Source organism: Phyllobates terribilis, unplaced genomic scaffold (assembly GCF_046119375.1).
Source record: "Phyllobates terribilis strain yellow unplaced genomic scaffold, ASM4611937v1 Scaffold_5__5_contigs__length_657084704, whole genome shotgun sequence".
Taxonomy (NCBI): domain Eukaryota; kingdom Metazoa; phylum Chordata; class Amphibia; order Anura; family Dendrobatidae; genus Phyllobates; species Phyllobates terribilis.
In genome coordinates this window covers 191,431,842-191,442,311 of record NW_027362765.1, presented here as the reverse complement: position 1 = coordinate 191,442,311, position 10,470 = coordinate 191,431,842, and the positions used below count along the sequence as shown (strand labels likewise).

The 10,470-nt window shown below is 43.2% G+C and overlaps 1 long non-coding RNA gene across 1 annotated transcript in view; it reads right to left on the bottom strand.

Moving 5' to 3' along the window:
* Positions 1 to 1,892: 1,892 nt before the first annotated feature.
* Positions 1,893 to 10,470, bottom strand: part of LOC141271043 (uncharacterized) — a 46,116-nt gene continuing 37,538 nt past the window's right edge. Inside the window, exon 2 of the long non-coding RNA XR_012321808.1 lies at positions 1,893 to 2,025. This is a non-coding gene — a long non-coding RNA (uncharacterized lncRNA). The remainder of the gene's footprint in view (positions 2,026 to 10,470) is intronic.

Here is a 10,470-nt window from a genome sequence, read left to right as displayed (position 1 = left end):
TAAATATATATATATACTCCTATAATGTATATGTATATATATATACGGTAATAAGCAGAGAGACATCTTATTATAAAGGGTATGTGCCCATGATGCGTCCGGGCCTGCGGCCCAGACACTGCGGAAGAGCCGTCGGTGGATATGCAAATGAGCGGCGGCTTTTTTTTTTTTTACCTGTGGACTTTCCCCATAGAGGTTAGGTCTACGGGGAAAGCCTGCATGCGGACCCGCCAGAGAAATTAACATGCTGCAGTCTGGAAAAATGTACTACATGTCAGTTTCCGCGGGTGATCCGTAGACACATAGTGGGCATAGGATTTCTACAAATCCCATCCACTATGCTGTAACATATGGCCGCTGCAGGTTTGACGCTGCATAAGTCCGCAGCTTCAAACCCACAGCGGCTCCGGATTGTCCGCACACACCCTTAGCCTCCTTGATTGCCTGTAGCTACTCGCACTTCTGTGTGAAGGTTCTTACACAAGTTGTGGGGCAGCCGGCAGCCTCCTCAGCGGTGCTGCACTGTCTGCTTCCTGCTCTCCAATTGGTGGGGCAGCACAGTCACATTGAGCAAGAAGAAGACAGTGCTGCCTTTACTGACGGTTGCTCCACCAATCAGAGAGCAGAAAGGACATTGCAGCCTCTAGTGACCTCTGCTCCACCAATCAGCGTAAACATACAGTGCGGCTGCTAAAGTAATGTGTGGCTGAACTGCTCAAAGCTGCAGCTAGGAGATCAGCCCAGGGGGCAATTACCCCTTTGTCCCCCAGGCCAGTCTGCCCCTGGATAACGTCATTAAGATCTTATGTCACTGACCACTTTTAGGGTACGTGACCACTTTTAGAGTATGTTATCTTATGTCACTGATTGCACTTTTAGGGTACGTTACCACGATCAGTGTTTATTCAGTCTTTTACAGACAGCAGAATTTCTACATAAATCCCGCACTTCAGCTCACTTGCGTATTTCCTTGCGTTGCTGATGCATTTTTGTCTCTCTTTGGTATGTTAGATTAGATGTGCAAACATATTGATGGATAGATGCACAATAGATTGATAAACAGTTAAAAAAACTGAAGGCAGCACACCATTTTGGGAAAAAGTAGAAAATGTGATTTTAGAGCCCAATGGGGCTCAGCACCGTTTCAGTTCAAATGAGAACCTTTTTCTCAATTAAATCGAAATGTCACTGAGCCCCAATGGGCTATAAAATCACATTTTCTACTTTTTCCCAAAATGGTGTGCTGCCTTCAGTTTTTTTAAAATTATTTGGGGGATTGGTCTATGCCTGGAAGGCTTTGCACCCATATTATTGCAATTGTTTGCTAGTGCTGCTTTCAAATCTCTTTTTTCTAGATAGATAGCTTATGAAATAGATAGATTATGAAATAGATAGATATGGGGTAGATAGAGAGTTAATAGATAGATATGGGGTAGATGGTAGATGAATAATAGATAGATAGATAGATAGATATCCATGAGATATATAATTAGTGTCTGTGTGTAGTTTACTGCACTTGTATTTAGCTAATAAATAAATGGAAAAAACGATGTGGGGTCCCCCCTACTTTTTATAACTAGTCAAGGTAAAGCAGACAGCTGTGGGCTTGTATTATCAGGCTGGGAAGGCCCCTGGTTATTGGGCCTCTCACAGTCTAAAACTACAAGCCTGCAGCCGCCCCAGAATTGGCGCATCACATGAGATTCTGGCACTTTGCTCGGCTCTTCCTGATTGCCCTGGTGCGGAGGCAATTGGGGTAATAGTAGTTATGGTTGATGAAAGCTGTGATTTCTCAAAAATCACAGCTGTCATCAAGCCCTTGGGTTAGTAAAGGAGAGGTGTCTATCAAACACCTTCATTACTAACTTGGTAATAAAAAATAAATACACATGCACAAAAAAAAATACTTTATTTGAATAAAGATGCCTCCACACTATCCCTCGTTCGCCACTTTTTGAAATGAAAAAAAATCCTATGCAGGTCCGCAATAATTCACCGAATCCAATGTAGTCCAGAAAAGGATACCTGAAAAATATAAAAAGATAAAAATAAACACAAGAGACTGTCCCTCGATCATCAATTTGTAAAAGTTTTCCCACGAAGCTCCAATGTAGTCTATGTTCCCTGAATTTGACTCTGGCGACTGTGACTAGCAGTAAACTCCAGAGAAATAACACCAAACACCCTCCAAGCGCACCAGAGAGGAAGTAAGCAGACTGCTATAGCTCCAAGCCTTCACAAGGGAACATGTGAATATCACCGGCGATCTCCTGCAGCAAACTTACAGTTTTTAACTCCCATGCAAGGGTGTGTCAATTAACAACAGGAGTGAGGTATCTGCTGGGTCCTAAATGCAGAAAGGTTAAGAAGGTGTCTGCAATGCCAGGCCCAGCGACCTTCTACAAACAAATCCAGAGTGACGATCTTTTACACCTGACACACTAGTGACAATAAGCCCACAGCTTTCTGCTTTACCTTGGCTGGTCAACAAAAATAGGGAAAACCCCACAACATTTTTTTTAATAATTTATTTATTAGGTTAACCCAGGCTAAAAAAACCTGTGTAACGCCCTTATAACGCATGTGCTGTTTTTAACTGTCTATTTTCCGCATCTAATGCAAGTCTATGGGGAAATTCTGCACAGAAGACTAGTGAATCCGCAAGAGAAATTGACATGCTGTGGTTCAGAAGCCCGCACCGCAGGTGAGTTTAAGCAGGGTAACAAAAAAGCACAGTGGGCATGGGATTTCTATTAATCCCGTCTACTGTTCTTGAACTGTATAACGCAACGAAAATACGTTGCATCCATAATGCTAGTAACATTGATCTAGGGAGCATACCCTTACAGACGGCAAAATTTTTCTATAATTGCATAAGTGTGTGCGATCCCAATCACACAACCAGTTATTGTATTTTTAAAGCCTTGTTACCTCTACTTTATGAAGCAGTTAGAAGTAAATGATACTGATGGGCTGCAACTCATGGGCCACTGTTGTGTGCTTCCCCCCAGGCTAACATTTGCCAGCCAGCCCCTGCTACTGGAGATACCAGAGGCGCTGAGGTAATATTAGAGGAGAACATCTTCCTACATATGAAGGGAGGGGGGATCTTCTGAAAATGGTCACTGTCCTAACATTCTAGGACAGGTTTCTGTTAGTTTAATAAGGTGGCAGCCATTTTAATTCTATAGTAATTACCTCCCTAGAAAGAACAATTGCTAATTCAATGTATATAGGAATCTATATATAATGATATTTCCTTTAGTTATTTTTTAGTTGTTTTTTTTTGTTCTTCTCCTGGATTACACTTCTAAGAGGCAGTAGACCCTTGGGCATTACTCCAATTTAATCTTATTTTTGTGAGACTCCTCTAAAGAAAAGAGCTTGTCAAAAGCAGCCACTCTTTTTAGGTGCAGGGATGATTATGTGAAGTAGGCTTAGGCCACAACTCCACTATTAATCAGTATTTGGTCAGTGTTCGGTCAGTATTTTTTCTCAGGAGTGGGAGCCAAAACCAGGTGAGGAACAATCAGAGAAAAGGTATAATAGAAACAAGTCACCAATTCTACATTTATCACCCACTCCTGGTTTTGTCTCCCACTCCTGAGAAAAAATACTGACCGAATATTGACCAAATACTGATTGTGGGGCTGTGGCCTAAGTCTAAATTTTGGAAGGTGAGAGGAGCAGAAAATGGTAACACTACTACTACAGGTGAGATTTATTTGAGCTGCAGGTAATTTTAGATCTAAAGTTAGTGGTGGGTTTAGGCACAGAACTTGATCTGACATTAGGATACAAAAAAGAAAATCCCATTATATACGATGGTCATATCAAATGGCAAAATTAGAGTACACAAAATTGTTTTAAGAAAGGCTCCTGTGTCATGAAGACGCTGCAGGACTAAGATAGATGTTTTGATAAGATATGACAGTTCTATTACTGGAAATGTCTTTTCAGTGTCTCAGTCCATTGAACTAGTGAGCTTGAATGAAAAACATAAACCTCTATTATATGGTTGAATAGAAAACTTTAGGTCCACGAATATTTCCTCTTGCTGATATTTTTATTCTCTATTATTTCTGTGTTGCTGAAGTCAGTAGACTTCATTACTTCACATGAGATTGAACCGAAAAAAAAAATGATTGTCCTGACCTTAACCTGTACACCTGTGCGTCTTGATGGGAAATCAAATACAAAGCATGCTGCCAGCACTGACCTAATATCACCCAACGTTTGATGATGGAGGAAGAATGTTTTGGACGGGATGGATTTTTCCTTTCCATTTATTGTTTACTCTGAAATAAGTAACCTTAAAAGTTCATGGCTCAAAAAAATAACAACTGTGCACACACTTAAGAAAGGAAAACCGCCATGAAGCACCTATTATAGGCTGCATAAAGATGGCATTTATTACTTACTTTTGGGGCCTGTAGATAACGCCATGAGCAGGCTATAAATGTTACAAATATGTGGCGCCCCTGAGGGTTCAGTCGCCACAGAGGTATTGCATCTCACCCAGAGTTGTGGTATCTCACTCTCAGATAAGAAAGGAGTACAGCTCAGGACCCTAACACTACATCCACTACACCACATTTCCGGGGGACAGGGCGACAATGCTCCTGTGGGGAAGCACAACTGTCCCTGATCCCTGGCTGGAGTGGGGAGGAACCACCTAGAAAGGGGGGACTAGGTAGTGGATGGGTGGAGGAAGTAGTTAAGGGGAGCACTGGAGTAGGAGCATATAAAAGAGAGTAGCCATCTTAGTTTAGCGTTCAGTCTGAGGAGAAGTGACAGGGAGCAGGGGCTCTGTACGAGCTCTGCTCCACAGGCAGGCCTGGTCAAGAGGCCTGAGCCTGAAGGAGAAAGGAGAGGAAAGAGGGAGCAGGAAGGCTCCAGGACAGGAACCGAAGGGACCCCAGGGGTACGGGCCATGCAGCAAGCCGGCCGTACGCCCGCCGCTACCAGGAGGTAGAGGGGTCAGGCCAAGACAGGGAACCGGTTCCCTTAACTAGTGGAGGCAGAAACCACGCTCAGCTAGTCACCGGAGGCTGTGGCATTGCATGTGTCACAGCCCCTCACAGTCCACGCTAGGAAGGCACCACATAGGGTCCAGGGGACGGAACACACGTCGCCCGCCAAGACCCAAGGCAGCTGGACAAAAGCGGTGTAAGGTGTGAGGCACGAAGGGCCAGAGAAAGGTACATAGAACGGGGTCCTGAAAAGAGCTCTGGAGATACCTGAGGGTGGACTGAGCCCCTCACTGAGTACGCACAGCACGATGGGGAAAGATTGCTTGGTACCTGTAATCTGAACTACAACAACAGTGAGTAAAGACCTTGGGACTGCAACACTTTGTCTCCGCGCTTCTTACCGCGCCAGCACTCACTGCACTGGGACGCCCGCATAATCACCACCATCATTCACCTGCGCTGCCCTGAAGCTACACTCTTCCTGTGGGGAGTTATACTACACTTGCTGCGCATATCACCAGCTTCAGTGGACTGCTCCGCAGCGGCGGTTCTCCATAACAGCAATCCACAGGTGGCGTAGTCGGACTATATAAATAGATACACATAGACTGCCACTGGTTTGACCGCCCTGGGTCACGGACCGGGTCGCCGCCACGGTGACTACAACCCCCAGCATCTACAAGGCCGGGTACCCCCACGGCCCAGGGGGCGCGTCAAATATACTGGACCAAACGCACCAATTTAGGAAGGATTAGCCTACCACTTAATATCCATGGGAGCTCACTGACTTTCCTAAAATAGCTGACGTTGGATAAGCTGCTACTGAATGAATATGGTACCGCTTACTAGTCTTCTTCTGCTGAGAACATATGCAAGCTCAAGTCAAGCCCAGCATGCATGTTTATGGGGGAGTTGGGACAGGCAGCTGCCAAGTAATCAAGTATTCAACCATTCTAGAAAGAGGCCATGGTTTCTGAAACTGTGGCCCCGATTCATTATCACCTTTATTCATGTTTGTGTATTTTTTTGTCTTGTATTGCATGTTTTGCACCTTTTTTTCCCTTGTACCCAATTCATTATTCTATTTGCAGCTTTTTTGTAGTGTATGTTCTTGCCGTGTTTGCGTGGGTTTCTTCCTAGTTGTCCGGTTTCCTCCGACACTCCAAAGACATACTGATAGGAAATCTTGATTGTGAGCCCCAATGGGGAAAGTGATGATGATGTCTGTAAAGCGCTACCGATTATCATTGCGCTATATAATATAAGCAACGCATAATAAATAAACAAATCAGGTGTATTTTATATGTGCTCGTTTTTTTTTTGCTTTAAGGGCGAATTGTAGTCGTTCCTGATGTTTTCGACTGATTCATCAATTGCGACTTATTAAAAACGTCGCAAAATTAGGCACAACTCTACTCCAGTCACCCCCGGTAGGGTTTTATTCATGTCTTTCAAAATTTGCATGTCTTGCATCATTTTGAAAAAGATGTGAGTTTTTGCTCACAAAGCCACAAATAATGGTTAATTAAGAGAAAAAAGCCAATTTTTTACTTTGCACCAAATTCATGAACCACGTGCACCAATTTGTTTAATTTCAGAGAAAGGAGTGTGGGTTTCCTGCGTTGCTGATGAAGAAATCTCGGGATGCAGATATATAAGAATCAGTTGTAGATTATTCTCAACGCGTTTTCAGGTCGAAAACGACCACTTTCTCTGGAGAACCACAGTCATAAAATCATCCTTCTATAATTGGGGTTCCCCTGAGGAAGCAGCGCAGGAAACCCATACTCCTTTCTCCGAGGATACTGACGTTGGATATTCCAACCAGCTGGATCATTGTTATTAAGCTCTATAAGTGCTGTGATTCTCACAGCCTCACAAGTTGAGCCCAAAAAACACATAAAAACCGCATGTTATCTGGTTAATGCCCTACGTGTGCTTTTGTTAACTCCTAGCTCATTTATTTGGCATAATAAATGTCACCGAATACCACGAGACATAAAAAGAAAAGTGACTTTAAAAAATCACAAATGAAGAAAGAGCCTGTGAGATTTAAAACCCTACCATTAAGGTCCAAGAACTTGAGGATTCTGGTAAGTGGTAAAAGGACCTCTTCAACAGGAGAAAAAACCCTTCAACGAGGCCCGAGCTTTATAAATTTCTAGTTTGAAAAAACACTGTCTGCCATCCCTGCCTCTAGCCCTACATGCTATTAAAGGGAATCTATCACTAGGCTTCTGCTATCCCATCTGAGAGAAGCATCATGTAGGGGCAGAGACCCTGATTCCAGAGAGGTGTCACTTACTGGGCTGCTTGTTTTACTTTTTAGAAAATCACAGTTTTATCTGCTGCAGTTCTCTGAATGTTGAACTCTGTATACCCCCCCCACACACACACACACACACACACACACATGCACACCACTGATTGGCAGCTTTCTGTGTACACTGCATAGGCAGAAAAAACTGCCAATTAGTGGTGGGGGCGGGGTTATACTGAGCTCATGAACATGGAAAAGTACATGGCAGCAGGTTTGCTTATCCTCTACTAATAATCTCCTGCTGATAAATCTGTGATTTTAGCAAACCTACAGCAAGCTGCCCAGTAAGTGACATATCGCTGGAATCTAGGTCTCTGTCTCTACATTATGCTGGTCCCAGATTAGGTGACAAAAACCTGGTGATGGATTCCTTTTAAGCCTAGAGTGACAATTATTCAATAATTGGACAAGTTATGGTTGTCCGTTCCCTTGCATCATGGTGCATTTCATGTAGTTTCATGTAGTTGCTCTTGAACCATTTTATAATTAGAATACATATAAGAGAAATGTTCATATAGTATACATCAACAGCCAACAGTCTGGCAGTGGCAGTTATTTGGCAGCGTTGCCATTATTCATGACATCTAGTCTTGGCACAATGGCATTCAAATAACCTAAGGTTTATTTGGATTCTGAAACGTGTGTAGCTTGCACGTGTGCTGATAATATAAAGCTGTTATTTCCATGAGGTCATAACAGTGTTATGGGCCATAAATGTTTTTTTTATCAAACCCACATAAATGAATTCATCCTCCAGTTATATAATTTATATGTGAATAAAAGCTTTCTGGTCAGATGAAAATGTACCCTCTCCTCATTTTAAACCCTGCTGACTATATATGAGTGAATTGTATAAATAACTATTCCACAATAGGTCTGACACCGAAGATACAGACGGGATGTATGTAGTGTCAATATTGTCCTCAATGGTGGAGTTACAGTGGGGGAAATAATTATTTGATCCCTTGCTGTTTTTGTAAGTTTGCCCACTGACAAAGACATGAACAGTCTATAATTTTAAGGGTAGGTTAATTTTAACATTGTGAGTTAGAATATCCCCAAAAAATCAAGAAAATCACATTGTATAAATTAGATAATTTTTTTAGCATTTTGCAGTGAGAAATAAGTATTTGATCCCTCTGGCAAACAACACTTAATGGCAAAACCCTTGTTGGCAGCACAGCAGTCAGACATTTTTTGTAGTTGATGATGAGGGTTGCGCACATGTCAGGAGGAATTTTGGTCCACTCCTCTTTGCAGATCATCTCTAAATCATTAAGATTTTGAGGCTGTCACTTGGCAACTCGGAGCTTCAACTCCCTCCATAAGTTTTCTATGGGATTAAGATCTGGAGAATGGCTAGGCCACTCCATGACCTTACTGTGCTTCTTTTTGAGCCACTCCTTTGTTTCCTTGGCTGTATGTTTTGGGTCATTGTCTTGCTGGAAGACCCAGCCATGACCCATCTTCAATGCTCTTATTGAGGGAAGGAGGTTGTTGGCCAAAATCTCGCGATACATGACCCCATCCATCTTCCCTTCAGTACGGTGCAGTTGTCATGTCCCCTTGGCAGAAAAGCACCCCCAAAGTATAATGTTTCCCCCACCATGCTTCACAGTTGGGATGATGTTCTTAGGGTTGTACTCATCCTTCTTCTTCCTCCAAACACGGCGAGTTGAGTTAATGCCAAAGAGCTCAATTTTTGTCTCATCTGACCACAGCACCTTGTCCCAATAACTCACAGAATCATCCAGGCGTTCACTGGCAAACTTCAGACGGGCCTGCACATGTGCCTACTTGAGCAGGGGGACCTTGCGGGCACTGCAGGATCTTAAACCTTTAAGGCGTGATGTGTTACCAATGGTTTTCTTGGTGACTGTGGTCTCAGCTGCCTTGACATCATTAACAAATTCTCCAGTGTAGTTTCAGGCTGATCTCTCACCTTCCTCATGATCAAGGATACCCCACGAGGTGAGATTTTGCATGGTGCCCCAGATCGATGTTGATTGACAGTCATTTTGTATTTCTTCCATTTTCTTACTATTGCACCAACAGTTGTCTCCTTCTCACCCAGCGTCTTACTTATGGTTTTGTAGCCCATTCCAGCTTTGTGCAGATCTATGATCTTGTCCCTGACATCCATAGAAAGCTCTTTGGTCTTGCCCATGTTGTAGAGGTTAGAGTCTGACTGATTAATTGAGTCTGTGGACAGGAGTCTTTTATACAGGTGACTATGTAAGACAGCTTTCTTTAATGCAGGCAACGAGTTGATTAGGAGAGTCTAACTGGTCTGTAGGGACTCTAAGTTGTCAAGCCATGGCAGAGGTCTCTCAGATTCTTGAAAGGATCCCATTAATCTCAGCGATCCACATCCCGGGAGTAGACAAAAGGTCTCAGCCCTGTCCATTCTTTTGCAGAAAGATCTGGCTTTAAACACTCAATTCAGGACTTTTCTTCAAGGTGGACCACTCTGTTCCTCTTTACTGGCTTCCTTTGGGTCCCTTGGATCTTTACCCTATTGCTTAGCGCATTACAGAGTCCTCCTTTTGAGCCAATCCACAGCATTTCCACGCTCTGACTTTTCTGAAAGGTGACGTTCCTGATTGCCATCAGGCAAGTATCAGAACTTGTGTCTTTGTCTTGCCCTCTCCTTTTCTTGGCCATTACCCGGACAAGGTGGCTTTACATCTGTAGCCTTCGATCTTTCTCAAGGTGGTTTCTTCCTTCCACCTTAATGAAGAGATCATTCTGCCTTCACTCTATCCTTTCTCCTTTTAATCCAGTGGAGAAATCCTTATACTGTTTGAGTCTGATCAGAGCTGTGCGTTAATACCTGAAGGTATATTCTTTCAAACATTTAGATTTCCTGTTTGTCTTTCCAAAAGGACTTTGTCAATGTCTCTCTGCCTCTAAGGTACACATGTCAAACTCTGGCCAAATCTGGCCCGCAGGGTGGTTTTATTTGGTCCGCGACACTAGATGTGGGGCCATTATTCTGTATGAAGGACTACATGGGGCCCATTATTCTGTACAGAGGACTTTGTGGGGCCCATTATACTGTATACTGGTTGGTCCGCGACTTTATTCAAGTTTTTCATTTTGGCCTTCTGTGTGTTTGAGTTTGACATCCATGCTCTAAGGGGACCATTGCCCACTGGATTTGGTCTGCCATTCTTG